The sequence below is a fragment of the Nyctereutes procyonoides genome, unplaced genomic scaffold (assembly GCF_905146905.1).
Source record: "Nyctereutes procyonoides isolate TBG_1078 unplaced genomic scaffold, NYPRO_anot_genome, whole genome shotgun sequence".
Classification (NCBI taxonomy): Eukaryota; Metazoa; Chordata; class Mammalia; order Carnivora; family Canidae; genus Nyctereutes; species Nyctereutes procyonoides.
Window position 1 is genome coordinate 5,656,714 of NW_026575035.1, and position 25,045 is coordinate 5,681,758.

The 25,045-nt window shown below is 34.2% G+C and overlaps 1 protein-coding gene across 6 annotated transcripts in view; it reads right to left on the reverse strand.

Annotated features, from left to right (window-relative positions):
* The window catches only part of HNF4G (hepatocyte nuclear factor 4 gamma), a 121,904-nt gene that overhangs the window by 63,489 nt on the left and 33,370 nt on the right, over positions 1-25,045 (reverse strand). For 5 of the 6 annotated variants that reach the window (XM_055318136.1, XM_055318135.1, XM_055318138.1 and 2 more), the window contains 2 exons: positions 9,486-9,540; positions 6,611-6,700 (listed from right to left, as the gene is read on the reverse strand). The exons of the other annotated variant lie outside the window; for it this stretch is intronic. The gene's annotated coding sequence lies outside the window, so the exon portion shown is untranslated. The remainder of the gene's footprint in view (positions 1-6,610; positions 6,701-9,485; positions 9,541-25,045) is intronic. 6 annotated transcript variants of the gene reach the window in all.

Genomic DNA, 25,045 nt, shown 5'->3' on the forward strand with positions numbered 1-25,045 from the left:
AATCTATGCATTTAATGTAATCCCTATCAAAATATGAACAGAGTTTTTCACAGAACTGGAACAATTCTAAAATTTGTATGGAACCACAAAAGACTAAATAGTCAAAGCAATTTGGAAACTAAAAGCAAAGCTGGAGGCATCACAATTCTAGACTTCAATTTATATTACAAAGCTATAGTGATCAAAACAGTATAGTACTGGCACAAAAACAGACACACAGATCAGTAGAAGAGAACACAAAAGTAACAAGTAAACCCGTAATTTTTGTCGAAGTAATCTTCAACAAAGCAGGAAAGAATATCCAATGGGGAAAAGATAGTCTCTTCAACAAATGGTGTTGGGAAAGCTGGACAGCAATATGCAAAAGAAAGAAAGTGAACCACTTTCTTACACCATGTGCAAAAATAATTAAAAATGGATTAAAGGGCACCTGGGTGGCTCAGTGGTTGAGTGTCTGCCTTTGGCTCAGCATGTTCCTATGTTATTAAAAAACAAGATTTGTAATGGCTGCTTAATGCTCATCATGAAGATGTATAATAATATACTTAACTATTCTCCTATTTAATAATTTGATTTGTTTCTAATAATTTCTATTTTAAGAAATGTTGAGATTAAAAAATTCATATTTACTTGAGAGAATTGTCCCATAATGACATGTTGGGACAAAGTGAAAAACATTGTCAGTTTTACTAAAATTGTATTTCATTAAAAAAGATTTACATTCTGAAAGCTGCTATCCACTGGCTTCCTTAACTTTAGTCTTTCTTAACTTTATATTTGAATCTTTACATATATCTGTAATAACACTACTATTAATACTACTACTAATCCTAGGGTAGTTATAATCCAATGAGGTATTTCATATGAAAGTATCATCTACATAGAAAATTGTGCTAAGTTGGTTATTCTTTTCATCAATCCTATTAGTTATTATTGACCAACTATATTAACATACAGGAATAACTCTAAGCAACTATAACTAATAATAATACTTATTAAGATCTTAGCCTGTTTTGTCTTGCAAAGAATGTTATGATAAATCTTCAAGGAAACTATCTGCTATACACTTGGTTTAAAAATATTATCTACTTTTGATTTAAATACTAGTTTTCTCCTTGGATTTAAGGAAAGTAGACTTCTTAATAAGCTCAGCTTTGTATCAGTGATACTGAATTTCCATGGACAGTTGCATAGACTGTATACTTTTTTAGGGAGAAAAGACAGATGAATAACCTGAACAATTTACACTGTGAGGCCACTTGGTGAGATGCAGGGGGCAGTGTAACAACGGCTGAGAAAAGAAAGCAGAACTACAAGTGTGTGCAGGGAAGGGCCCTGGGATCCGGAATTTCCTCGGGGAAATTGGTGGATTATCCTTTTTATAAAAAAAAAAAAAAAAGATAGTCTCTGTCTACTTTGTTAACAGGACTATTAAAAACCAAATGTACTGAGTAGTGCAGGGAACTCTGCACCATCAGCACTACTTAAAGAATTACATTTGTGTTAGAAAGAAAATGTGAACTTCTCTTGACTGATTTATTAAAATAAAAGCAGAAATTTTATTCAAACTATCTGAAATAAATGAATACATATCTAGTAAATCATCACTCATTTTTTTTAAAGAAGTATAATATCAATTTTGTACTTATTTTAGTAAACTGCAAGATGATAAACAATTAGTGATTTCCTCATAATTGGAAAGTTAGCATCATAAACACATCATTTCAAACTTTATTTTGTTGGTGCATGTTAAGTTCATAGGTCACTGAGTTCAGAAGTGTTCAAGCATCCCTCCTAAACACCCAGTCACTACTGAATACTCTGTTTGTTAGTCAAAAGAGAATAAAACATTAGATTAAAATTTCAACTGGAATATGAAAGCTTAATGGGGAATTACTTCAAATAGGAAACAATAATAAAACACTAGTTTAAATCTGATATAAACATTATCACTGTCATTTAGAGAATTAAAATGTGAGTGCTTAAAATTTTGTTGGGATAATTTAAAATTAAAATTGTTTTGATGAGAATAAGTGTGATCACCAGCAGATCAATATTTAAAAGAATATAAAGTCATCAGTATTCTGGCATATTCTACGGTATTTATGAGTACTAAAGGTGCTCAGGAAAAGCAAAAAAAGAAAACTAGTCTTTAATGGAAATTATCTCCTTTAAGATTAACAGAAGAAGGCTGTACTAAAACCCTCCTAAATTTTTAGATGAGACTTTTCTTCCAGGCAACTGGCCAATCCATCTGCCTCTTTCTTAACTATAGTAACACTGTGAAATGTTCCTTAATCTCCTTGTTCTAGAAGGTATCTACATTATACTGCAAAGCATCAAGTAGGAGACACTGAGGTTAAGAGCAAAAGATTTTACCTTTGAAGATGACCCACTTACAGTTCTATCATTTTGAAGATATTGTCCTATTGCTCTTGACAGTCAGGCTTGCACTAGTTTTTATCAATATCATGATTTTACTCAGGCCTATATAAAAAGGCTATCTGAACATTTCTAATAATATACACTAGTTTTTATTGAACAAAGTATAAATAAATAGACTGCATTCATGTTAAGGAATGAAGACACACATGCAGTCCAGAAGTGTATGTAAGTGGCCATCATTCATTTTTTGTTGTTGTTCTGGCATTATTTGATTTTTATTTTTTAATGTAAATTTCCAAAAGCTAAAACTTTCATAAGACATTCGAGTGTACATTTTTTTTTATTGAAACACAATTGGTAATATTGATTTTAAATTTCCCTGTGGACAGTCTCCAGGAAGCCCATTAAGGCTCTGACCCCTCCCGATGACATATGTGCTCTCCAGGGAGTGCCCTATCATCTCATCATTATCTTTTATTCATCCCCATACACTTGCTAGCACCTGCAGAAATTAGAGATGGCAACAATTCAAAGACATAATAACCATGATAGAATGAAGTACAGGTAAGTGCTTCATAAAGAAATACGCTAACATACTGTTACTAAAATTCCAAGAAAGGAGAGTTTTTCCCTGACTTACTAAGTTTATTCATCAGAGAGATGGCCATAGAGTTGGACCTTGAAAAACAAGTGTAACTGCAACTGGTACAATGGGTAGATGAGTATCCCATGAAAAGTCTGGGGTATAAAGCATTCGTACTTTGTCTAATTCTAGCACAGGAATTAGAAAAGAAGAAATGGATCATATTATGGTAATGGTGGAAGGATTTCCAGATGTAATCTAGTCCAAGGGCTCTTCAAATCTTTAATTTATGGACGTATCTTTTAAACAAATATCAAGCATGCAACCCATAGGTAAAATACAAAGTATGAATTGTGTGGGAAATAAAAGCACTCCAGATGTGTTGGACTCCGCCGAGCACTGTTTGACAGTCAGCAACCTAATTCCAACCTCTGATGAGAGAATGAGACCCAGAGAAATGATGTTACTCCCTCCAGATCATTCATTATTAGGACTGGAGACCGAGAGTCCTTTACTTACGCTGCAGTAATATGTATAACACTATGGATTACCTCAGCTGTTTTTGGGCAAGGTTCAAGAAATAAGATAAAATATTATTCAGATATCACACTTAGGTATGAAGAAATTAATAGTGGTGAAGACTATCTTAAACTCCAACTGAATTTTATTTTAAATGCTATAGTTATTATTCACTCTTAATTTCCCTGATGAGAAATTATATAACGTAAAACTGAAAATCCTATAGAAGACCTGTATTTGCATATTAAAGTGCAGTCATGTTGTCGCGTTTTGCCAGAGCTGCCAGCTTTACTCTCTTTGACACACTTCCAACATGGGTTCCATCATGGCTGCACACATGTACAATCAATATGTGTCCTGCTCAGAAAAGTGAAGGTTATTTTCCCCAGGTTTGGATTTAATTCAATGCACATGTTAGATATTTTCCAGTTAACCTATTAAGGCTTTGTGTTATTAATTCTTGATAAATTACTTTGATTAATAAAATAATTACCTTACGTATAACAGAGATAAGCCAAATATTACCTATTAGGCAATTAAATATACATTCGATAAAAATTACATTACTCTTAAATTGCACAGGATTGTTTCCAAAAACAAAATTCTTACTTGGACACCAAAAAATATCTAAACATTAGGGATTGAAAAGATTTTTCAAATTTCTTCAGCTTATGGTAAAATGTTCCTTCATGTCCACACCCACAGTAGTTAAACAAATATAGAAGAACACTTGTTATATTCCCTCGTTATCTTGTTTCTAATAAACAAAATGTTCATTCAGCAAATAAGTAGTCACACAGCATAGCAATTTCTTTACACAAAACACCCACATACACATATACCCCCCCCCCCAAAAAAAAACAGTAAAAACAGTGACAGGACCTCGTTAATGACACAGCCTGGTATGATTTTCTAGACTGACTTTATCTCTGATTATTTACTGTGCTGTGAATAAGTGGTTGGCTCTGAAGGCAGTCTTCAAACGTTCAAATCCTGGTTCTATCACTCATTAGTTATGTGACCCTGGGGAAATGTACCTAAATTCTTTTTTGCCTCAATTTCCTTACATGTAAAAATGAAATAATATCATACATAACTGAGAAGTATGTTAATACATGTGAATTGTTTACTAATGTAACTGACATTTTTAAAATACTCAGTGTGAGTTATTATTAGTCTGAAACTATGAACAAGTGAAGGATTCACACATTTCTTTTTCTCAAAGGCAGAAGAAAAACCAAATATTCCATATGGATTATAAAATAACAACAAAAAAAGTGTAGATTTTAAAAATTCTTAAGATATGCAAGAAATAAAAAGTTTAACTTGTAGGAAATATAGCCCTCTTCCACCCCTCCTTTTTGGTGTATACAACTGCTGTTAAAGGCAATCATTTCTACTTCTTTAGGTAAAATAATCTTTTGTCTTCATTCATGAGCAAAACCAGGAGAGGCAGATCTGTTAAAAAGGGTTGGAGCTCCGGCAGGACAATTCAGAAAGTTGCATTTGAAAGGAGAGTATTGTGCTTAACACGTAGGAGGGGCCAATTCTGAGCCAGGCATTTTGCGAGGCCCTCTTCTTTCTCATTTAATCCTAATCAGATCCTACACAGTAAGATGTGTTATTGTCCTCAGTTTTATAGATGAGAAAACTGACACTCAAAAGGTGCAGTAACTTGAGCAGGAACACACACCCCTGACAAGACCAAGATTCCAAGGTAAATTTATCTGATACCAAAGGCATTCGCTGGTCACCACGTCACATATAGGGACTCCAGAGTCTAACAAGCCACTTTATTTAGTTTATTTAAAGTGCGCTCATTATCTAGCTAGTCTGTTGCCAGATTCAACATCTAGCTCTTACTTTGCTATAAATTTTACCATCTTCACTAAGACAAAAATATTTGTTTAAAAATCCGATTCTATAAGACTTGGATTTTGGAATCTATATAACAATGAGTTTTAGGACTTTAGAAATGCCTGTGGAAGTATTATTAGAGCTCTCATATATAGGAGTTCCCTTAAAAGATTTTTATCCTCTGTCCCTAGAATCTTTTGAATTTCAAAATCATTTGAATTTATGTAAAGTCATGAATAATGGGAATTTGTTTTAATAATATCTGCAATGGTGCAAGTGGTAATGCAAAGAAATGCAAGGTCTAGCAGAATAATAAACACTAGATTTTGATTTTATTTAACTTGGACATAAATCTTATTTAGAACATTTGTATACACAGAAAATGGGTGTTTCTTGCTTAGATATCCTTTAAACTTCCACTCCAAATTGGTCACCAGAAATGAACTGTTCTTCAACTCTTGTGTATATAAAGAAACTTGAAGGATTTAATTCTGAATATACAGGATTCAATAGGCAATAATATTCTTCATTCTCTATGGTGTGATTTTAACAAATATTTTAGCACTAAAAGTCTGTGATTCAAAAAGTGACCCCGAATCCTTTCAAAATTTAATGGTACAGTTTAACCACATGGAACACACTCATGTATCAAGTCAAATGGTTTCTTTTTTAACTTCAGGATAATCTAAAACAAAACAAAACAAACAACAACAACAAAAAAAACCAGGGATGCTGGATGCTGGGGTGGCTCAGCAGTTGAACATCTGCCTTCAGCTCAGGTCATGATCCCCTGGTCCTGAGATCAAGTCTCACATCAGGCTCCCTGCAGGGAGCCTGCTTCTCCCTCTGCTTGTGTCTCTGCTTCTCTCTGTGTCTCTCATGAATAAATAAATAAATCTTAAAAAAAAATCTAGAAAACCAAAATATTTAAGATACTTGAAGCTAAACTGGCAAATGTCTCTTTCACATGACAAACTCTAGTAGAGGTGCTATCAATAAAAATGGCAAGATGCTGATAAAAAAGTAGAATAAGGAGGTTATTTAATTCTAATAGATAAGTAACCCAAAGTATCAACTACTACATTAAGTAAAACTTTTGTGCTTAGTTTTCAAACTAGATCTATTCATGAATATTAGGAATATCAATACTTTAGTCAGGGACATCTACTTGTCACTCTTCAAGTCTTTTCCTGTGGAACTGGAGCTGTTTCTTTACCTCACATCATTAATTTATTTACCTAGCCCTAGAAGAGGGGAGGGACTTACCTGGCGGGTAAATTTGGAAAGACTAAATCGGGATGATGAATAGCTCCATCTAAGTCTGCAAGTTTCCACAGAAGTTTACACAGTTTTTTTCTCAAAAAAAAAAAAAAAAAAAAGACATGAATAAATTACAGAACTATATACAAATTAAATGAATAAATTACAGTACATGCAAAAACAAATTTTAAAAATAGTGTCTCATTATACATTATTTCCTCACAAATGCTAAACCACATAACCCTGTAAATTTAGCCAATAAGTTCAGCATATGTAAAAGCAACATAAGCTGATACTGAAGTTGATAATAAGAAATACTCAAAAGTTCAACAACTTGCATTGGAAATTGAAAGTAAATTAGAAAGTCATAAACAAGACTGGGAACTGGGCATTTTCTTCTTGGCACTTTAAAATAAAAACAATAAATAAAATCTCATTGAAGCTGTAGGTTTCCAGGCTCATCAACATAACTGATCCAAGGCCATTAGTGGCTCATAAAATAAGAAAGCTCAATAAAATAATCATAAACTCACATGTTTATTTAGTTCTGAGACCTAAGTGATGGACCTTTGTACCTGATCATGCCTAGAGACAGTTTCGTTACACACGCGCGCGCACACGCACACACACACACACACACACACACACTAATGTGCTCTTAATTATGTAAACACACACACATTTATGGGCATCTGTAATGCCATCATATCTATACTTTGGTAAACAACAAAGGGGCATTATTTAGTTTCCTTTTCTAAATAAATAAGTTGAGCAATAGCTTTTTATTTAAATTATAATTATTCTAACACTTAACTTCTAAGTTTCCTCTGAATGGCAGATAAACCCAAACTAAGAAGAAAGGCTTGACTAATGTGGACATATTTTATCCCTCTCTAATTGTATTTCCAGCTTTCAGAACTTGCTTTATCATTATCAAATTCATTTAAGTAATTTTTAAGGATAGGGGATCCAAAATTTTCATACAATAATCATCTTTCTAACTTCTTTCTAACTTCCTAACTTACCCATAAATGGATTACCAGAACTTTGTAATTTCTTAAGTGGCAGTAGTGTCTCAGACAAATTTAGGTTTAATAATGCATATGTTTCCTACACAACAAACACATTGTTTTTACACACTTAAAAAATGTCTCTTGTTAATAACGCAAAGTTTAAGTAGAGTAATACTATATCCTTGATTAAAATAGTTGTGTCTGGTCAATCTTCAACTTAGTGAAAGCAATGTTTATTCACACGTTAAGTTTCTATTGTCTACAATCGGTATCCCTCTCATTCCCTCTGGTATTTTCGAAGAAGGAAATTGAATTCTCTTCCTTTCAAGGTGATCTCTGCAGCTAGAATTTTGATATCTTCTTCTAGATTCATTTCTAGTCATGTTTAGGGGTGTTCTCTATTGACTCTCTCTGCTTGACCCATCCCAGATTCTCACCTCCTTCCCATCTTAAACCTTCTCTTGACTATTGTCCTACTTTTTTTCCTAATTTTTTCCCCCTCAGTTCTAAGAAATTGCTATTTGGGCTCTATGTCAACATCATCCACTTACTTTTTTTTAACCCCATTCTGCCTCAGTCATGGCAAGAAACTTTTTCTCTACTAGTTATCACCAGTCAAGGGCACAACTCTTGTGCCCTTGATAACTCTTTCTGTGATAACTCTTTTGCATAGTCGTCTATTTGGACTCCCCAGTTCCAATCAAATTTACCTTTCCTGATGACTTAATCTTTCTAAAGTGTAGTTTGGTTAATCTTTCTAGTGTGGAGTGTAGAGACAGTGGAAGGCAAAAAGGATCCCCAATGATTCTTCAGTAGCTAAAGAACCAAATGGATTCCTCTTCCTCTGGACAAACTTCATCTTGATTTCAACTTCATCTTGATTTCACTATTCCTTTCACCTCTGACTTAGTAACTCTGTTAAAGTTACTATTCTTCCACAAAACATTTATATGCCTGCCTCAAACTTTAGTGTTTCCTTTGTCTAAAACAGTATTTTTCAAACATTTTAAACTATGACCTAAAGTGAGACATAAATTGTGACCAAGTATACACACAATTAAACATGTATATTATATGGGATGCCTGGGTAGCTCAGTCAGTTAAGTGGCTACCTTCAGCTCAGGTCATAATCTTAGAGTCCTGTGATAGAGCCCTACATTGGGCTCCCTGCTCACAGGGAACCTGCTTCTCCCTCTCCAATTTGCTCATACTCTTTCTTGCCATCTTGCTCTCTCTCTCTCTCTCTCTCAAATAAATAAGTAAATAAAAATTTAAAAAATCTAAACATATGTTATATGTCAGTATCACATATAAATCCAAACAATCTTCATGACATAATGACACTGGAACTTTTTACATGTAAATCATGATCCACCAAATTTATTTCATTGCCCAAGAACGAAGAGCAACCCACAGTTTAAACACCCTTGCCTATATTTTGTAAATCCCTGGACTTTTTCTAGGTTTGACTTGATTATATACTTCATTACCCCATCTATTCACTTCATTCAAAATAACAAGTAATAATGTCTTATTGGAAGTCAGGCATTTCTGTCTGCACTGGGAATAAAATGACAATGAGCAAAACCAGCCTGCTCTCCTGGAGCTTGTAGAGTCCATCCCAAAAGACAATGATCATTCATGTTCCTCTATTCTTGAAGTATTTACCTATTCCATCTATTTCATATCATGCCACTTTACATTTCTTCAGCTTTTTAATCTAAATTCCACCTCCACAAATAGGCTGTACTATCCTTCAAGAGAGGGATCTTCATTATACATACCTGCACTCTGTACCATCACTTAGTAAGGGGAACAATGGGGCAAAGTGAAAACACAATGAGTTCTAGCCTTAGTTTGCCACTTACCAGCTTTGCAAGTTTAGGCCAGGCACTCAACTTTTCTCAAGTTCAGTTTCCTCATCTGTAAAATGAAGAGGTTGCGCTATATCAGTGGTTTTCAAATTCTACTGTGAAAAGTGTTCAGGATTCAAGGCAGGCTTTAAGACATGAGAGGAAGGGTTTTCACTCAAAAGAGGGGCATGGGGACTTGAATCCCCTTCTCTTTTCTCAACTGCAGCTTACAATATTCTTTGAAAAAGAGAAAGGTCTTGATGCTAAAAAATGTTTTAATTATTCAATCTCAGGATTTTGCAATCATGTGCTCCATTTTCCCTGCCATACAAGTTGAAGTGGAGGAAGAAGAATAAGGTAGGAAGAAATAAGGTAGGGAAGAGGGAAGATGGAAGACAAACAATTTTTAATAGAGTTTATACACTACAATGTTTCAAAAACTGTGTTAGGAACAGTATATATGTTTCCTTATTTTTCTATTAATAATTTCACAAGATAGGAATTATTAGGCCCATTTTATACATGAGAAAAATGAAGCTCAGGAAGGTTAGATCACTTGATCAAGTACTATAATTAAAAAGCAGTGTGGCCAAAATGTTCTCTTTTCCATTATCCCAAGCTCCCTTTAAAAGAACCTAACAAGGACATTGCATTTGCTTTTTGTTTTTTGTTTTTTTATGTTTCCTATATTTCATTTTAATCCTCACAACCTTGAGGTATATAGTTCTGCATTATTCTTATTTTGCCAATTAGGAAACCAAGGTTCTAAGAAATGAAAGTGATCTTCTCAATGCCAAATAATTCAATGGGAGCAAGAATGGAATTAAATGCTTGAATTCATATTCTGTGCTCTTCCCATATACCAAATTTTCTCCTTTAAAAGAAAGAAAGAGAAATAGGGAAACTGTAGGAGGGAAGGAGCCAGAAAGGAGGAAGCAAGCAGAGAATTATAATTCCACTGCTTATTTAAGAGGTCTGGTGAGTTTAAATGAGATAATTTAATGGAAAGCACCTTGAAAAATCTGAAATACTCTATCATCATTATTATTATTTATTCAAACGATGTGCAGTAAAGTTGACATTTGATATTTTTTTAAAATTCCATGTGGTAACTGCAAATATAAAAGAGCTATATAATGAATTAATTGCCTAGACACACTACAGAAACTCCTATAAAAGAAGGACAATCTGACACTCTTGAGATTATGATACAACAGTTGGTTATATATGCCTGCTTTCTGCTCATGATATACAGTCCCTACTGGCAGTAGAATAATTCAAATTTTCAATTTTTCTTGAATTTCATCATAAACTCAATCAAAGGCATGGAAGTCAGTATTTTAATATCCTTGCACTCTGTGAAAAATAATAGCATGCTCTACTACCTGAACTCTTAGAGCATTTTTTATTTTGATTGTCTTCCCATTATACTGAGAGATTGTCAGGACCTTATCAGGAAGATCATCCAAACAAACTAGAACATTATTAAGGTTCCAGCAGTGCAGTAACTCACTGAATGTATGAGTGATTAAAAGCCATACAGTTGTGACAAGGACCATAAGGAGATCAGACAATAGAGTTACATTTCTTTAAAAGGGGCAAGAAAAAAGAAGGACTAGAATGATTTAACCCTGTGAATCCTTTCCAGTATTTAGGCTTCAGCATTATTTGATCAATATTTAAAGCCTTATGTGACTGAATTCCTTATGGTAAATAATTTCCAACCATCAAAACAGGGGAAGATAGGATTGACAAACAATTACAACATAATTATTGCCTTGCCACAGTGCCAGAGTCCCAAAAAATGATATTTTGATAAAACAAGATGTCTTGACATTAGTAAAATACCACCATTTTTAGAATTTATCATTGACTGTAGTTAAACTTTTTTTGATTCATTGAGATATTTGGACTTAGAAACATATTCCCATTTTATTTAACATTCACAAAACTATTAATTAAATGCCTCCTATTTGCCAGACATTGCACTGTTTACTGGAAATAAGGCATTACGAGAGAATGGATGCTCTTTGGAGGAATGAACAATCTAGGGTGAGAGAGAAACAGCTAAATTAATTTTTCACAATGAGATGTAATTGAAAAAATGCCTCTGCCATGTTGTTAAATGAAGCCCACTGACCTTTAAAACAAAACAGTACCAAATTATTAACTGTATTCTCTTAAGCAGAGAACAGTGATTATTATAGACTTTATTTTCTTCTGTATATGTCACCTGGTTTTTGTAAGAATTTTTTTTATACATTTATAATCAAAAGTAAAGAATCCAAGAGAGAAATTTTTAAATGAGTATTTCGGTAGAATGGGATAAAAATCCCCAGAGGAACACTGACTGGGTCAGGTAAAGCCTGAGAGCAAATTGATGTCTGAATTGGCTCTGCATGGTGAATGACTTATTGAGTGTAGAAGACAGTGGATGATAGTTGAAGCAGTGAGAAAATCATCTAGAAGAGTAAAGAATTTGAAAGTCAGCATTCCATATAGATTTGAGTGGTGGATGAGGAGAGATGGAAACTAAATGTTCCTCAGGAGAGAAAAATATTGAGACTGAGCTATAAAGAGCTTTAAATGCTGTTCTAAAGACATCCAGTTTTTATCCTGTAGTCAGTGGAGAGCCAAGGTTCTAGCAGTTGAGGCCTCTAAACATGGGACATTCTCAGAATTCTCTTGTTAAAGATGTTTCTGACTCCAAATGTTTGTGAGGGTAAAACTCTTGGTTGCAGATGAAAAATTCTAATGAATAAAAATTGAGTCCAGTGGATTTGAAAGGTATGTTGAGTTGGAACTGACAGGACCTGTTCACCAAGTGGATGGAGGAATGAGAAAGAAGAAATACCAACACAACTCGGAGAGATCTGAAGATTGGAAATTGAAGGGCAATAGGATTTGGGCAAATAAAGAGTTAGTGAAAATACTGGTCATACTGAGGAATATTCACTGGATAGTTTGAACACAGGTCTCATACTAATGAGAGAGTATAAGTGGCCCTTTCTCTTCAGTAAAGTGGCTACTTATATAACATTAGCAAGTCAGTAACGTTTTAATCTTATCAGTGAAATTCTTAAAAAAAGAGCTTGAGGAAGTTTTTAATGGCAAAACAAACAAACAAAAAATCATATACACCAAGAATACTCAAATTTATATACTTTCCTTCTGATATAAATTGGATTATTGTCCCAATTATTCAGTTTCTTATACTAGGATTATACATCCACACCCTGTGCTAGGTACTTTTACAGTGTCTGTGCTGTGAGTGGAGGAGTATACTTCCCCACCAACTAATGTTGAGGTTGGCCATGAAACTGCTTTGACTAATAGAATGTTAGTGGACATGATGCAACAGAAACTTGGTTTTCATGGCTTGGCTTGCTCTCTTGTGTACCTGTCATCTGCCAAAGAATATGCCACTCTATCCACTGTCCCTTCAACTGTACTTCAGACCTGAAATATAATCAGAACTCTGTGGTGTAGCCCTAATCCAAAAGAGCCTGGCCTAGATCAATCCTATTAACACCCTTGAGAGTATAAAAATAAAGAGTAAGTCATTGAGCATTTTATGGCTTGTTGTTGTTGTTATGCAGCATTAGTGTAGCAATCACTGACTAATACAGGTTTTCCTTTACCTCAGAGTAAAGAAAACAGAGGTGTGATTTTTTTTTCTAAAGACTGATTCCTTGTTTTTTTATTTTTTTAAGACTGATTTCTATAAAAGCATAGTGTACTTATAGAACATATATATAATGATTTTATGCAGAAAATCCCAAAGTTGAAGACAGTATCAACAGACGACTCTATAAATAAAGGTCTTTGCATATTTATTGGTAAGGTTATTGCATTTCAATGAAAATTCATGCATGATTTTTAATGAATATTAATAAGCTAATTCTAAACATCTATGTGGTATTCAAAAGAATAAGAACAGCAAGACAATCTTAAAAATAATATTTTGTTTGCTTTTATGCATGTATGGTATATTTTATAGTTTAAAAATATTAAAATAAATAATAGAAATGATTATAGAACTGAAGAGATCCTAGAGATTAAACATATAATAACCAAAATACAAAGTGCATCAGAAGCCTAAAAAGTAAGCAATAAAAATATTTCTTATGTAAAGAACAAATGTAGAAAAAAGAATAAAAATATGGAGAGAAAACTAAAAACAAAACTAGAAAACTAACCTGGGAGATCCAACTAACAGGAAGAGAAAATGAAAACAAAGAAATGGGAAAGAAGTAATCATTAAAAAAAAAGAAAAAACTAGAATATATCTCCCATACTAAAGTAGAATATAAGCTTCAAAATTGAACAGGCCCATGGGGATCTTAAGTCAAAGGATGGATGAAAAAAGGCCCACACTCATCTCCTTTTGAAATTGTCCAATTGTGTTGCGTTGTGAGATTTTCAAAAATATGTAGAGCTCTACAAGGGACGTTTTGGGGGAAGAAAATCTGAGACAACATTAGGCATTGAGGGTTAAAAAAAATGAGGGTACTGTAAGACCAAATTGAGAAACAAAAAGAAACATAATTTGAAATTTCAGGGTTAAGAACAAACCTGTCTGAAAAGTTAAAGCCCAGATGTAAAGTAAATGTAAATTTAGAATGATTTCAAGCAATTGAGTTTAATAAACAAAAGAAAGAATCATTTGAGCACAGTTAACTTTTTTCCAATGGTATCTTAGGTTTCTGGGGATGAACCGATATCCAAGTATAGCCTCAGCTTTAGACAGTACTTGTGGACTATCAACATTATTTACATGTTTCCAACTTTTAGAGTCAATATAAATATAAAAAAGAGGAAGACTTGGTGGTGGTTACTGAAAGAAAAAAAATAAAAATATAAATAAGCTTGAGAACATAAAAGTTTAGCTGACCAAAAGTAAGCCACAGGAGGAAGGAAAGGGTGAAGAAATTAGTAAAAGTAATAATAACTTGTCTTAAAAAATTAAGAGTCTAGATTTGTTGAAAAAAGAAATTAATTTTTAACTGCATTATTTCAAGTTATAAAAGTAATCAATAAAAGAACAAAACGAAAAATAGAAATGTCAAATATTGAAAGGAAGGGCTAGGAGAGATGGGGTAGTTAAGAGGGACACATCCTCAACTTTCAGAGCAGGAGTCAATTATACTATTTTAAAGTTGAGGGCATGTGATCAAGAATTATAGAGTAGCACTCCAACAGAAAAGAATTAAAAAGCAACAGTTAGGAGTTGCCCTGAAAATCTGTTGAGAAGAAAGCAAAGACAAGGCAGAGAGAGAACTTATTAATTCTAACCGTCCTGTAACATGATTGTGATTAATCAAAAAAAAGTAATTTTTAAAAGACTGACTCAGAATTCATGTCCCATAAAAGTACTAGCTCTACACTTAGAACAATAAAAAAAAACTTTCATCTTAAAAAAATAAGTACCTAAAATGGTATGAGAAGAAGCCATCATCAGGCTAATGAATTAATTCGAATGCCCAAATTTAACATTATAAGGGAAAAAAATGCAGGCATTGAGTATGAGAGGAAAAGAAGGGAGGAGTAGCACAATATTATTTGTTAAATAAAAATAAGGCTGACACAGAATGTTAAACATATTTAGAAAATAAACAGATTTTGCAGGTTTAATTGTTATTACTCAGTACTTGTGATATTTGCACGCAGCATGTACTATTTTAACCATTTTCTCTTTGTTATTTTCTAAAAATAAGGGAGAAGAAACAAGCATTTGTTAAACACCTACCAGGTAAATGTTTAGATATGTTTTTATTTGTTCTACGGAATAAAATTTGGTATAATTTTACCAGCATATTGACTCTAAAGAAATAGCACTAAGAGATTTATCTGAGGTTAGCAAATGATGGAGCAAGGATTTATCTGGATACCAAACTACTTCTATTATATTATATTAGCATAGTCATTTTAGTGATTATTAATCTTACTGATAATATATGGTCTACTAAATTATAATATCAAAATATTAACATTAATTTTATTAATATTAATCTTCACACAACTGTACTATGTTTATCTATATCTTCCTTAGCTTCTGCAATAGGCAAAATAATGGCCTCCAAAAATGTCCTAATCCTTGGAAGTTCCAAATATGTTATTTTACATGGCAAAAGTGACTAGAAAGATGTGATTAAGTTGAGGATCTTAAAAGAGGGTGAATAGGGCAGCCCGGGTGCCTCAGAGGTTTAGTGCAGCCTTCAGCCCAGGGCATGATCCTGGGGACCCGGGATCCAGTCCCACGTCAGGCTCCCTGCCTGGAGCCTGCTTCTCCCTCTGGCTGTATCTCTGTCTCTGTCTCTGTCTCTCTGTGTCTCTCATGAATAAATAAATAAAATCTTTAAAAAAAAAAAAGAGGGTGAATATCCTGAAAAAGCCAGATGGGCCTAATGCAATCAGAAGGGTCCTTAAAATATGGAACAGGGAGTCAGAGGAGTCAGAAAAAGGGATGTGGTGACAGAAATAGAGATTAGAATGATCAGATTGTTAGCTTGGAAGATGGAAGATGGAAGAAGGGGCCAAGAGCCCCAAGGAGTAGAGAAAAACTCTAGAAGCTGGAAAAGGTAAGGAAATAGATTCTCCATCAGAGTCTCCAGAGCAATGCAGCCCACTTGAATCTTAAATTCAGTCCAAGGAGACTTCTTTGGGACTTCTTGTGTTATAAAATATATATATATATAATATATGCTATTTCAAGCCACTCAGTTTGTGGTAATTTGTTATAGCAGAAATAGGAAGCTAATCCTAGACTAGCTTCAAAATCAGAAAGATCTGGGCTTATGTCTTGTTTCTGCTATGATTTGGGGCAAGCTTCTTAACCTCTATGAACATCTTTATCTGCAAATTTGAAATTATAAAAAGCAAGTAGGGTGATCACGCACCTACGGTTAGAGCTCATTCATGGGCAAACACTATTATTACGTACCAATTATGGAAGAAAAATAAAATCTGTAAGAAAAAAAGGGTTAAGATTGGTTTTTTTTGCTTCCAAAGCCCCAAAGTTAGCTAGCCAGTGATTTTTCATAGCATATTGGCTACAAGTTGAAATATGAAGGAGGAAAACTGTTCCAATATTGAAACCACTTCATGATTTGAGCTCATTCACTGTACTCCTTTAATATCTAGCCTCTTTGGGGGAAGAGGCAATATCCTTGACTGGCTATAAATTTATGAGTGTAGTTGCTTTTATGGCTCTGAATGTAATAGAACTTAAGTAAATACTGATAAGTTCTCTATTCTTCTGAGAAGTTTCCACCCACATAATATTGTCCTATCATTGGAAATCCCCACAGTTTTGATAAGAACGAAGGCAAGAACTCTTTTTTATATAATACTTGTCAATTAGAATCAGAACAGCATTCATCATTTTAGTTGGAAAGGCTTGGTATTTTTTAAAAAACCCACTTGAAGTCTGTATAATGAAATTTTGCTTTTATTGTCTTTGGAGCACCTTCAGCTGGTCCTTGGGAGGTTAATGTTGACTTTCAGGTTTATTTTTTTCAAGCATCCTTTAACATGGTTTGCATTTATAGATTAAATGGTAAACTGGATTAAAGGAAATAAGTATCTTCTGTCTCTCCACATAAATTGACTATATTTGAAAACCATGTCCATCTTTTCAATATAGGGATAGGTACTGCCTTCATTAACTGCGCCTGTAGGGAATTATAGTAACTTTTTCAAACCATTTAGATACCAGTCGTTTTTCAGGAATTCTTTGTGTTCACAGTGTATTTAAAGAGGTTTTTCCTCAGATGCTACATATTAAACTTTCTGTGTACTGTATCATAACATTGAGCTAGTTAATTTCTATCCAAGGGGTCTCACAAATAGGCGAATTCTTACTAAAAAGCAAAATCATTCTAAAAAGTGATTAAAAAAAGTTGAAAAGTGAAAAAAAAGTGAAAAAGTTTAAAATGTGACTAAGGAAAAATGATTTACTGCATGATTCCCCCTATTCCATAGTGTATAGTTTTTCACTGGTATGTGCAGCCCTTTATTTATTTATTTTTATTATTTAAAAATAAAAATTTAAAAAAATAATTATTATTTTTAAAGATTTTATTTATTTATTCATGAGAGACACACAGAGAGAGGCAGCGATATAGGCAGAGGGAGAAGCAGGCTCCCCACAGGGAGCCCAATGTAAGACTGGATCCCAGAACTCCAGGACCACGCCCTGAGCCAAAGGCAGACACTCAACCACTGAGCCACCCAGGCATCCCAATGTGCACCCTTTAGAACATGTTTTACGTTATCTGAAAAACCTCTCTTTAGGGAACCATCATCATCATCATCAACATAAATATTATTATAACTTAATAATAATAATAATAATAATAATAATAATAATGTCTCTACTCCCAGCATGGAGCCCAATGAGGGCTTGAGCTCAGGACCCTGAGATCAAGACCTGAGCTGAGATCAAGAGTTGGGACGCTTAACGGACCGAACCACCCAGGCACCCCAGGGAACCATTACTGATATCAACCAAAAGATCTTGCAAATCTTGCACTTATTTAGCTTTGGACTAAGGAAACTTTTGCTTTGGGTATTTCCTTTCTGGAATGTGAGAATGAGTATCAGACATCACCAAACAAAGTCCCCATATCCTGTATGAAACTAGTAGGTGTTCGTCAAATGCTTATAGAGTTTCATATACATATATGACAGCACACTCACACACACACACACACAAACACATGTGTATGAGTAACATTCCAGAAATGGGGAGCTTTTCCAGACTGCTTCAGCAATCTGAAGATAAATGCCTGTCCATGCTGACATCACATCATTAGTGTCTGAATCACTCCAATGGATAGGAAATGTTATGGATGGAATATGCTTCCCCAAAATGTGTGTGTTGAAACCCTAATCCCAACTTGATGGTATTTAGTGGTGAGACCTTTGGGAGGTAACTAGGTCATGAAGGTGGGGTTTTTATGAATGGGATTAATGTCCTTATAAGAAGAGGGCAGAGAACTCGATAGTTCTTTTTCTGCCATGTGAGGACACAGCAAGAAATCATCTGTCTGCAACCCAGAAGAGGGTTTTCAGCCAAAACCCAACCATGCTGGCACCATGGTCCTGGACTTCCAGCCTCTAGAACTATAAGAAACAACTGTTTGTTGTTTAAGGCACCCAGTCTTTGGTAATTTGTTAGAGCAGCTTGAACTAAGACAGGAGGTATGAATAAACATGTATATGATTAAATGCATAAATGAACAAACATTTCCTGAATGAACATATGTATGAATTAGTTCCTTGATTTTACACAAGGACATAGCAGAGTTTACCTCTCTTTGCTTACGCGAAGCCAAAGTACACAGTTCATTTATAAACACCACTACACAAGCAAGATTTTGAAGTGACAACTAGAATAAATATTTTATTACCCAGAATCCTATCACCCAACAAAACTATATTTTTTTCATGTTCCTACTAGTTTCCTGATCATATTTTATATTGTTTATTCATATAGCACAGAGAAATCAGAATTTTTTTCTACATAATGAGAACAATTCAGACACAAGTTTAAAATTCTGCACATATATTAGGTTTCATATTCTTGACAGTCCACAGTGATCTCTCCTTCCTAAGAACTCATGACACTTTACGAATATCCTGCTGACTAGGGATATGGCCGTATATTGTTACAAGACATACTTGGTACTATTATTTGTCCTAAATTCTATTCAATTTTATATGTTATTTGCCCAGCTACTATGAAGCTCCTTCTTATCAGGAGGTAGGAATTATGTTTCCTTATATAATCCCACTTAGCCTAGAAGAATGAGGAAGATGACAGAGAGATGACAGATAGGTAGATAGATGGGTAGATAGATAGATATTTGTTGAATGACTGTCAAACAGATGTAGTCATTATAAGTGAATAAAAATGAAATGAGAAAAATTTAAAAATGCCTAATATTTTGTATTGTTGTATTTTGAATATAATTAAAATGGTATGTTTACCTAAGATAGAAACCATTACTGTTTCTTAAAAATGCATATTTTAAGATAAACAAATTTTTCCATTAGTATCATATCTGTTAAGGAGTAGTGAAAAAACTCAGAAAGTCATTAGGAAAATGAGTGTAAGAATGATATTCATTATTCTCTTTAGCTTTCACTTTTGATTTAAAAAGCATACGTGAGATTAAAACTGTTCTTAACTTTGACCCAGTTACAATGCTGAGGCAACATGAACTCTGCCCCTTAAATGCCAACCTGTAAGTGGAGGTTATTGCTGCTTCCAATGAAGGTGTAAATTCGATTAAATAAATATACTACACATATGGCATTTAGGAAATGAAGAAAGAAGACACAATTCCTCGACCTTCAAAGAACTTACAGGATAGTGTAGACATTTATATATATATATATTTAATTGTCAAAGTCGGAACAAGATTTTTGTTTGCTTTTGTTTTGTTGTTTTTGTTTTGTCTCCAGTGGAAATCATTAAAATTTGATTCCTGTTCCCTTAGGGAAAATAAGCTTTAAAAATGAGTTGGAGTGTCTCTTTGTTCTCAAGATTTCTCTCATTTTGACAACTATTTTCTGTAAGTCTAGCTCTTTAAACACAAACATACATTGGTCTTCTTTCTCTTGCTTATTTCTTCCTTCCTCATCTCTTTAGTTAGATTATACATTTTTCTCCCACCCTTAATGCAAGACCGGGTCTTTAATTTTATCATGTTTACCTATATACACATTAATTCAGGAACCTTATGAATAGTAGGAGCTGCTACTATTATTACCTCCCAAATTTATATTTCTAATCCTAACCACCTACCAGTGCCCAGGCTAGTCTTAAAACATAAATTAACAGCTCATTATATTTTCCTTAAAATTACTATGATTCTCTAATTTGTTCTCTACTGAAAATAGCCATCACCTCACTTCTGGCAATATATACACATATATGTATGCACGTAAACACACATGCATTTGTAAACATGTATATATACTTACAAAGTGTATATAGATTTGTATTTTCTTAAGATATAGCAGGTCTTTCATTCTGTATACGACATTTGTCACAAACTCATTTTGATAATTCCTTAGGAAGGAAAACCTAATTTCTGCAGCTTATTAATGACAAATTTTAATTTTCTTAAAAATTTTAACTATCTCATGATGAATGTTTCTTTGCTATGGTCACTCTTCTCAATTAATTAATCATCCTATTTTGAACCCAGTCCAGTGCTGATGCCAGGCTCCCCCTGGAGCTGCTTAAGGCCCATGAGCTCACAGTCATCTCTTGAGTTCACATCTTTGTTCACTTTGACCACGAATCTAATTTCACATACAGATGCTCTTTCTAACCACTCCCTCCAGCAAATCAAGCCCTTATTCCATCAGATCTTAGATGCTGCTTTCCCTCATCTCCAGAAAGGAGCCTACTCTACCCTATGGTAATGCTCCTAAGAATAAATACCCCTTTGCTGAGCAAGACCTGAGTAGCCACCAACCCTGCTGCCACCACTCCTTCACCCCAAATGTTCCACATACCTTCTCAGAGGTATTCTCTAATGTACACAGAAGATCCACCTATTCGATTGAATGTTATATGTGCTGCTCCATGAAAGTTTCAACCTAAGATATTGCCTCTTTCCTCTTTCCTCAAATAACTCATGGTAAAATCTAAGGGAATGACTTTAGAGTAACATAAACCCAGGTTTTAATTCTGGCTCTGCTACTTGTCTGATTCTGGACAACTTCAGTTTTTTCACTTAAAGATTTACCGCAGGGGTATAGTGGGGGATAGGCATAAAATATACAGCCCATGGTGGGCACCAACTTCCCTTCTATCTTAAGGCCAAGAAAGGAGATCACATAAAACTACCTGATAAATCAAGGCTACCTTATTATACTAGAAAAGGGGAAGGGTGGGCAGCCCAGGTGGCTCAGTGGTTTAGCGTCGCCTTCAGCCCAGGGCCTGATCCTGGATACCCAGGATCAAGTCCCACGTCGGGCTCCCTGCATGGAACCTGCTTCTCCCTCTGCCTGTGTCTCTGCCTCTCTCTCTGCGTCTCTCATGAATAAATAAAATATTTAAAAAATAATAAAAAAGGGAAAGGGTGGCAAGAATTAATACACATCCTCATCTTCTCACTTCCTGTTAGATGAATAGACATGTGAGAGATACATGGTTCTTCCTCATGAAAACTGATGCACATGTATTCTCTTTACAATGCAGAATAGTCCATTGTTACTAATATGGAGCTTTGGAATCTGCTCTGAATACAACATACTTGGTAAATGACCTAATTAATTAGTCAATGGATCTGTTCTGGATATATTAGACTTGATAAATACTAAAAACATCAACTGGTTAAAAATAGATTCTTTATTCCATGTGGCTTGCATATAGAGTGTTTATTTTACCTTCACAATATGAGGAAGAGATTTTGATTACCAACCTGGTAAGAATGGTAAGAACTGCATTTCTTATACTTTCTAAGTAAATACTGAAGTCAATTGTCAATTTATACTCCTTTTTTTTTTTCTTTTTTTTTGGAGAGAGAGAGAGCACATGTGAGTAGCAAGTGATGGGGGCGTGGAGACAGAAAGACAGAGAGAATATCTTAGGAAGGCTCCATGCCCATGCCTACTGGGATATGCTCCATTTTTTTAAAAAAGGAATTAGACATAAAAATGACCCAGATAAAGTAGAATAGCAAACATAAACTTAAAATGAAAACTAAGTAATCCAATAAAACACAGTTATATTTTTCACAGGAGTATGCTCTCAAGGAAATAGAAAAAAGATTTTTAAAAAATCTTGAGACTCCTGCATGGCTCAGTCAGTTAAAGATCCAACTCTCAATCTCAGTTCAAGTCATGATCTCAGCGTTGTGGGATCAAGCCCCAAGTCCATGCTGGGCATGGAGCCTGCTTAAGATTTCTTCTCTCTCCCTCTCCTGCTGCCCAGCCCCCCTCTAAAAAAAAATCTCAAGTATGACAGATCAGCAAATTCTTATAGTAACCCCATAAGTCCCTTCTTGAGTTGTGTTATATATCATACCACCCTCAAACATTTGTAACCTCATTCTTAGTAGGTGGTGCAATGTATTCAATATTAACTCTATACATTCCTTTTTTCCTAATAATATTTATGTTGAATTTTGAATAATTCAACTACGATCTTATACAGAAAATAAGATCCTCAAAGTGTAGAAAATGAGTTTTTTAGATACATGAGGCTCTGGACAAGTTTGTAAAATTTTGAGTATTTCTAGACAAAGAAGTCCTGGATAAGAGACATTCTACGGTTCCCATAAGCACTTAGACAATAATGCTCACTAGGTGGAAAAGTCCACACAACTCACTGTAACCAGTTCTGACTTAGAATACCTAATCCCATAGAGCTATAACTATATTAAATTAGGATCTTTTTTTGCTTTGGTTTTGGTTTAGTTTTTTGAAGATAAGATTAAATAAGTTTGCATATGGAAAATATGCAAACATTGCAACTACTAATATTTTTAAGCTTTATTTATTCATTTGAGAGAGAGAGATGGAGAGTGGGGGGAAGGACAGAGGGAGACCTCAAGGAGATTCCCTGCGGAGCCTGACATGGGGCTCCATCCCACAACGCATGGGATCATGACTTGAGCCCAAACCAAGAGTTGGACGCTTAATAGACTGAGCTACCCAGGTGCCCCTACAACAAAAGTAACTTATTGAAGAATTTTTGTTAATAGAGCATTATGGTTAGTTTTAAAAATCTTTTTAACATCTTGCTCAAAAATATAAAAGCAATTATCACTTTTATGAGCTTTTCAGTTATTTCACTAATTCAATAGCATTGCAGATGTGTCTGCAAAATGAAATGTAGAACTGAAATAATTTATCAAGATAAATGTTAGTAAAACATTTTCTTTAATTACTTGCATATTTCACTTTGCTATACTTTAAGATCAACTACCCAGAAAATTATAGTTCTCTATGTTCATTCATAACACCAGGTTGTAGCAAATCATTTAATTGTTCTCTAGAGCATAAATACTTGAACATTACTCACCACATTGACTGTCACAATTGATTATGTGTGTAACTAAAGATACCAACATTTTATGAAACTTAATTTTTAATTATTAATCCCCTCCTATCCGTCTAGAAGCAATGTTATTACCAAATACATCTCTTAATAGAGATAGATGGAAGAACTATATGAAATATATCACTTAGGTTTAAAAAAATTAATAAATTTTATGTTCTCAAAAATCACATTTTGTGTTCTCAAATAGATTGTGTAGTCCAGTGTCCATTTTTTTTTTAGGAAGTCAAGTTCCTAAAAACTTAGTGTTTTACTGTTTTGAGCGTTGATTTACTTAATTTGGAAGATGAGTTATCTGTTTGGGTTTTGATGAGATAGAAAAGTGCATTTAAGGACTGTTATTGCACAAAAAGCATGGGTGTGGCTGAAATAGGGAAGAACTCAAGACCTATATCTCATTTTTTATATATAATTGACAATCTTATTCCCTACAAAATGTTAACACTTATAGTAATATGCATATACACAAGTGTTTCCAAGTAGTTTGATTTATTTTTTAATTTTACTTAGTTAACCTACAGTGCAATATTAGTTTCTGGAATACAATTCAGTGATTCATTACTTACAAAAAACACCCTGTGCTCATCACAAAATGTGCCCTCCTTAATAGTTTGATTCTTAATAGCAGCATTTTCTTATACAATTCCTTCCATTCAGTCAAAAAATAGGTGTTTCATGATGTAATAGACTAAGTTTTCTCCTTAGCACTGGAGCTAGAGCAGTGAATAAAGAGGGCAAAGTCTCTGCCTTCATGCACCTTATTCTTGTAAGCAAGAGAGGCATACAATATATATATATATATATTAAAATGTCAGTGACTGCTAAGTACAATTAAGAGAGATAAAACAAGATGAGATGACAGCATGATTAGGGCTATTTTTGATAGGCTGATTAGATAAGAGCTCTCTCAGAATTTGACATTTAGGAAAAGACCTAGCAAAAATAACTGGGGAGAAAAGGGCTTCTGTGTGGAGCACAGCAAAACACCAAAGCACCAGCAATCTGTGTATTCTGGAAGTTTCAGGTAGACCAATGTGACTGGAGAACAAGAGGATAAGTGAGGATGTACTAGTAAATGTACTAATGACTTAATACACATCTTACTTAATGCTCAGTATTATCACATGTGATATACATTACTTTCTTCATTAAAAAAAAACAAAACATTAAGATCAGAACTATGAAATAACTTGCCTGTGATTGAGGCAGATCAATCACTTAATTCCAGAAGGCCCAAATCAGTATTATTAGTTCCTGTGCTATTTTGCTTCCAGCAAGGAACAAAACAAGACATAACCTATAATCCTGGAGTAGGAATGAGGCTGCAGATATCAGGACGGGCTGGTGGTATAGGGTATAGAAAACTTAAATTCAAGAGGCCTGACATACTGCTACCCTGGTGGATGGTTGTGAGCTATACTTTCATCCCGAAATGGTCCATTTGAACATTAAAACCCCTATATAATCATTCATTTCTTTATTAATTATCCTA